The sequence below is a fragment of the Crocuta crocuta genome, unplaced genomic scaffold (genome assembly GCF_008692635.1).
Source record: "Crocuta crocuta isolate KB4526 unplaced genomic scaffold, BGI_CrCroc_1.0 scaffold15, whole genome shotgun sequence".
In the NCBI taxonomy this organism is placed as follows: Eukaryota; Metazoa; Chordata; class Mammalia; order Carnivora; family Hyaenidae; genus Crocuta; species Crocuta crocuta.
Window position 1 is genome coordinate 1167125 of NW_027530508.1, and position 6501 is coordinate 1173625.

At 38.1% G+C, this 6501-nt stretch overlaps 1 protein-coding gene across 1 annotated transcript in view; it reads left to right on the top strand.

The window, feature by feature from the left end:
- The first annotated feature begins 1056 nt into the window (after positions 1-1056).
- The window catches only part of RNF24 (ring finger protein 24), a 49729-nt gene continuing 44284 nt past the window's right edge, over positions 1057-6501 (top strand). Inside the window, exon 1 of the mRNA XM_077766928.1 lies at positions 1057-1149. The gene's annotated coding sequence lies outside the window, so the exon portion shown is untranslated. The remainder of the gene's footprint in view (positions 1150-6501) is intronic.

The following is a 6501-nucleotide window of genomic DNA, read 5'->3' on the forward strand; positions in this document are numbered from 1 at the left end:
ATTGCTGTTTGTCCTGGCTAAAAGGAAGAGGGCCGTGGAGAGTCTCACACCATCAGTATAGACATACATGTGCCCAGAAGATAGAAAGCTGGAGATACTTGGCAAACTACAGCTATGATTAACTATCACATCTTTATTCTGTCCTGTTAATCTGTCAATTCATGTGGTAGTAACACAAGTTTTTCTTTTTTGAAATGTGTCTATTTTCTCATTTTTATTTTTCCAATTGAACTAGAATTAGCTTCTCTACTCTCCACCCTCCAGAAAAAGCCAAATTATGTCAGTATTCTTTATTTTATCTGAATTAAATTTATAGATTTTTAAAAAATTGGTATCTTTATAATATTGAGTTTCCACAACCAAGAAGCAGATATATATTTTCAGTTATTTACATCTTCTTTTGTATCTTTCATATTTTCTTAATATAGATTGTGTATATTTATTAGTAAGTATTATTTTTTATTTTACTATCATCTGCAAATAATAATCATTTTAATTCCTTCTGTAGGGGTGCCTGGGTGGCTCAGTCAGTTAAACGTCTGACTTCAGCTCAGGTCATGATCTCACAGTTTGTGGGTTCAAGCCCCACATTGGGCTTTGTGCTGACTGCCAGCTCAGAGCCTGGAGCCTGTTTCAGATTCTGTATCTACTTCTCTCTCTGACCCTCCCCTGCTCACTCTGTCTCTCTTTCTCTCTCTCTCTCTCTCTCTCTCTCTCAGAAATAAGTAAAACATTAAAAAAAAATTTTATATAAAAAAAATTCCTTCTGTATAATCAGGTTGTTTATCTTGAAGGAATAGAAAAGATATAACCATTTCTCAATAACATATCCATTACATAATCAAAACAAAATTTTTAAAAGTTCATACTGAAGATTTTTCTTTTCATGATCCATCTTTTTATTAATTCTAATAAATAAGTAGATTACCATTATCCCAACAATAATACATTTATTCCAGCAACTAGAAGCACTTACCAATTTTTAAGAATTATATTTGTTTTGTGCTCTGCAGGTGTCTATTATGCCCACCTGTACAACAACCCAGGAGATGATGAGCCATTAATGTAGAATAAGATCTGGCTCTAAAGAAAGAGGCTCACTGGCTCATTCATCAAACTTGAGAGATGTTGAAAATTAAACATCCCCAGGTAATTAGAGTATGGTTTTGAGTGATGTAGGCATTGCTTTCCTGTTGCATTTTGATTTCTTTTGTTGTGAGAAAAAACATGTTTTGTGGGGAAGCAGGGGGTGGGGTGGGGGGGGAATCAGCTTAGTTTTAAAAGTAAGCAGGTATTGTATTACATTTAGGGTTTGTTTCATGCTAAGAATGAGAACTACTCATTACATCTTATTTCTTTGTACTGCCTTTGTAATTATGATGTGAAGTTTAACCTGAGAGTATTTTCCTTCTTTGAACTTGTTTTGTACTCGTATTGTGTACTCATTTTGTACTCCTCTCTCAGCATTACTCTGCTCTTTTTTCTACAATCCATACTCTTTTAAGAGTTCCATCCGTAACCACAAGAATGTGAGTTAAATAGAATTTGGTCATTTAGTGCTGATAAGCAGACTATTTGTGAAATTATATGTATGGTTGTGCTTAAGACAGAGGACATAAAGGAATACAAGACATCAAATTTGAATACCTTATCATCATCAAAATGACTCATAAAAATCTGATGGAATGATTTCAGCTGAAAATAGAGACTTTATCATTACACAAAAATGGAGGAAAAGTGTTTATGGAGCCAACACAGAATAATTACTGGGAATATGGCAGAGTAAAAAGAGATGCACCAAAATAACAAATACCTGAAATATAATATGTTTAAATAGACAGACTTCAATTGTGGTGAGCAAAGATAGCACTACAGCCTTGATTTTAGAATTTGGGCAGTACCAACAAAGAGAAAAGCTATGTACAAACCCAGGGAAAACAATGGTAATAGAAGAAAGGGGGGGGGGGACCCTGAAATGCAGAAGGAATGGAATTGTCAATAATAGGGCTGAAAAGAGTAAAAGACACAAAGACTATTAAAAAGAACTAGTTAGAATTTAAAAACAACAATAACAGCACCTTTAAGCACTGTGGTAAAAGTATAAAAAAATGTACATCCTTTAAGGGGAAAAATGTCATCAGAATAGTGGAGTGGTCACGGCACCTAGGTGGCACAGTGTGCTTAGTGGGTTGAGCATCTAACGGTCTTGATCTCATGGTTGGTGAGTTCTAGCCTGCATCAGGCTCTGTGCTAATATCTCAGAGCCTAGAGCCTACTTCAGATTCTGTGTTTCCATCTCTCTGAACTCCCTTGCACACTCTCTGTTTCTCTCTGAAAAATAAACATTAAGATTTTTTTTCGTCAGTTGATGGACACTTAGGCTCTTTCCATGTTTTGGCTATTGTTGAGAGTGCTGCTATGAACATTGGGGTATGTTGTGCCCCTATGTATCAGCACTCCTGTATCCCTTGGGTAAATTCCTAGCAGTGCTACTGCTGGGTCATAGGGGAGTTCTGTTGTTAATTTTTTGAGGAACCTCCATACTGTTTTCCAGAGGGGCTGCACCAGTTTACATTCCCACCAACAGTGTAGGAGTGTGCCCATTTCTCCACATCCTCGCCAGCATCTAGAGTCTCCTGATTTGTTCATTTTAGCCACTCTGACCAACTTGAGGTGGTATCTCAGTGTGGTTTTGATTTGTATTTCCCTGATGAGGAGGGACACTGAGCATCGTTTCATGTGTCTGTTGGCCATCTGGATGTCCCCTTTGGAGAAGTGTCTGTTAATGTCTTCTACCCATTTCTTCACTGAATTATTTGTTTTTTGGGTGTGGAGTTTGGTGAGTTCCTTACGGATTTTGGATACTAGCCCTTTATCTGATATGTCATTTGTAACTATCTTTTCCCCTTCCATTGGTTGCCTATTAGTTTTAGTGATTGTTTCCTTTGCCGTGCAGAAGCTTTTTATCTTGATGAGGAAGATGTGGTTCATCTATACAATGGAATACTACATGGCAATGAGAAAGAATGAAATCTGGCCATGTGTAGCAACATGGATGGAACTTGAGGGTGTCATGCTGAGCGAAATAAGTCAGGCAGAGAAGGACAGATACCGTATGTTTGCACATATAGGTGGATTAGGAGGAACTTAACAGAGGACCATGGGGGAGAAGAAGGGGAAAAATAGGTGGGGAGAGGGAGGGAGGCAAACCATGAGAGACTCTTGAATGCTGAGAACAAACTAAGGACTGATGGGGGTGGGGGAGAGGAAAAGTGGGGGGTGATGGGCATGGAGGAGGGCACTTGTTGGGATGAGCACTGGGTATTATATGGAAACCAACTTGACAAACTAAGAAAAAATAATTAAAAAATAAAATAATTTTTTAAAGAATACTGGAGTGGTCAATAAAATTAAGGCCAAATGGAAAGATTCAGGTTAGATTTCATGTAATAGACAAATAGGTTATAACAAATCCTGTATACCTCTTTTTTTATTCCTGCAACTCTTCTTCAAATAATGGTAGGGTGTGGGGTGTTGCAAATAGGAAGAAGTTTCAGTAAAGGAAAAACTGAAGTTATTGTAGAGAAAAAACAAACCTTTGCCTACAGATTGAGAGTTTGGCATGTACTTATTTTCTAGATATGAGACTTACAGAATGCTCACATACCTACATACCAGTTTAACACTAGAAATAACTATCCTCTGGAGGATAAAAGATAAGAATGACCTTAGACTTTGTAACTCAGATAACACAAGATGCATTTAGGGAAATATTTACAGAATACCAGCCAATTATCTTGTCTAGTTGTTTGCCTTTTGAAGGTAAAAGATTTTTGAGCCCTGATATCTTAGAATCTCCAGTAGCCAAGTACCAGAGGAGATTTTAAAAGACTGGGAATGCAGAGGAAATTTCTGAAAGTGATAGAAACTGGAGCACTTTGAAGGAAGTGAGGTGGTGGCACCATCTAAGAGTGGGAGCTTCGGTACTCAGACACAAAGCACCTCGGCATGATCTCTACCTGAGGTTCTGCATTCTGGGGTTTGGGTCTCTGCATATATGGAAATATAACCTTACCTATACTCAAGGATAACCAGGGCCTAGGGAAATCTTGCTGACCAAAGCTCAGAAGACTGCCAATTTACAGACTTATCATGAGAAATAGAATTTTCAGGTGAGCCAGGGGCACCTGGGTGGCTCAGTTGGTTAAGCGTCCAGCTGTTGGTTTCAGCTGAGGTCATGATCTCATGGTTTGGGAGTTTGAGCCCCACATCCAGCTCTGCACAGACAGTGTGGAGCCTGCTTGGGATTCTTTCTCCCTCTCTCTCTCTGCCCCTCCCCTCTTGTTCTCTCTGTCTCTTTCAATAAATAAATAAACTTAAAAAGTTAAAAAAAAAGATTTTTCAGGTGAACTTAAATGTTGACTAGGCATGAGTAAAACTTTTGTACTTTCCCTTAAGTAAGTCACATGGGGAAAACAGAATTAAAATTACTATATAACTTTGGTACATTAGAATAGATTTAGAATCAAGGAATGTAAGTGGTTTTAAGAAGTGTTTCTCTGAGGGGCGCCTGGGTGGCTTAGTCGGTTAAGCGTCCGACTTTCGCTTAGGTCATGATCTCGCGGTTCGTGGGTTCGAGCCCCGCGTCGGGCTCTGTGCTGACTGCCAGCTCAGAGCCTGGAGCCTATTTCAGTCTGTGACTCCCTCTCTCTCTGACCCTCCCCTGCTCACGCTGTCTCTCTCTCTCTCCCTCCTAGAAATAAAAATAAAACATTAAAAAAAAAAAATTAAAAAAAAAAAAAAGTGTTTCTCTGCTAAACTTGGCAGTATTCTTCCCTGGTATAGGGATGCTTTTGGGGAGACCTAAATGCTTGACATTCACTGGTGCACTGTGGATATGGCAGGAAATGTATGCTTAATTCTATGCCTATATTCCATGCTTCTATACAAATGGATTTCTAACACCTGCTCCCTTTAAGTCTTTTAATACCAGGGATGCCTGGGTAGCTCAGTTGGTTAAGCATCCAACTTTAGCTAACGTCCTGATCTCACAGTTCATGAGTTCAAGCCCTGCATTGAGCTCTGTGCTGACAGCTCAGAGCCTGGAGCCTGCTTCAGATTCTGTCTCCCTCTATCTCTGCCCCTCCCCCACTTGCACTCTGTGTGTGTGTCTCTCTCAAAAATAAACATTAAATCCTTTATACTGTTGGCTCTACCAGCTTTTACAGACATAGACATAGACATAGACAAATACTAGGCAAATACATCACTGGATTTTTTTTTTTTACCTTAAATTCAAAAGATGTAAAAAACTCTGTATATAATGAAAATTTTGTCCTTCCTAGATTCTTCGTCCCCTCATCAAAAGCAACTCATGTTATCAATTTCTTAGGCATCCTTCCAGAGATACACATATTCAAGCAAATTCCTATATTCTTTAGTAGTGAAATATGCCAAATCTAACTGGTCATAGATGTGTTGTGATTTTATTGGCCTCTGACAAAGTAGAGAACAGTCAGCTATGGACTGAGCTGCAGAGGCTCCACATCTGCTCCTGACTATTAATAGAGACACAGAACCTGCCATCTAATTCTTTTAGGCTCAAGTTATTGCAGTAGAGCCAGGTCCTGGCCAGCCTAGTGAGGCCACACTGTGGCTCATTAGCTGAACCTCAGTCACAGGTCTGAGAGAATGATCTCTTCTGCAGTTGTTTCCTATGCCGTAGCTAAATGAACAGGGATGTATCTTGGTTTTCTTATATTTGTAATTCCTTCCTGAGACCATCTTTGGTTGTGCTTAGAAGATAAAAAGATTGCATCTTCTAAAGCACATACTGTCTGGGCACTGTCCCATTTGGGCAGGGTCTTGAGGGACAACTTGTAAGTTTGCTATTTTATTGGCAGAACAACGAGCCAGAGATCAGCTAGTCCAAAGCAAAGTTATATTTGGTGAGAATATATTTATAATTATTATTTTAGGTGACATATAAGTAAAAAGCCTATTTGAAAATCACTGTGTTCATTTGCCTTAGTTTATGTTTTGTAGCTAGTTGTTCTTGGGGTCTCACTGCTCAGAGCTGTGAGTGCTTTATTAAGATTTATATTTATGTAGGCATTTAATCACACCTATCCTAAAAAAAATTTCCATGTTAGGTTCCAAAATAAATGTACAAAAAGCAGTAGCTTTTCTCTATGCCAGGAATAACCATAGAAATATTTCCAATAACCTTAGAAAACATAATCGAAGAAAAGATCCCATTCATAATAAGAGCAAAAATACATATAATAACTAGGAATAAGTTAAAGGAAAGTATAAAGACTGTATGAAAGAATAAAGGTATACAACCTACTGAATGGCATAAAATAAAACTAGAACAAACAAAATATAAGCCCCCTAAAGTAAATTATAAATTTAATATAATTTCAGTCAACTTTCCAACAGGATATCTTTTAAATTGTTTATGTGGAAAAAAAATGGTATAAATAGCCTTGAGAAATACCT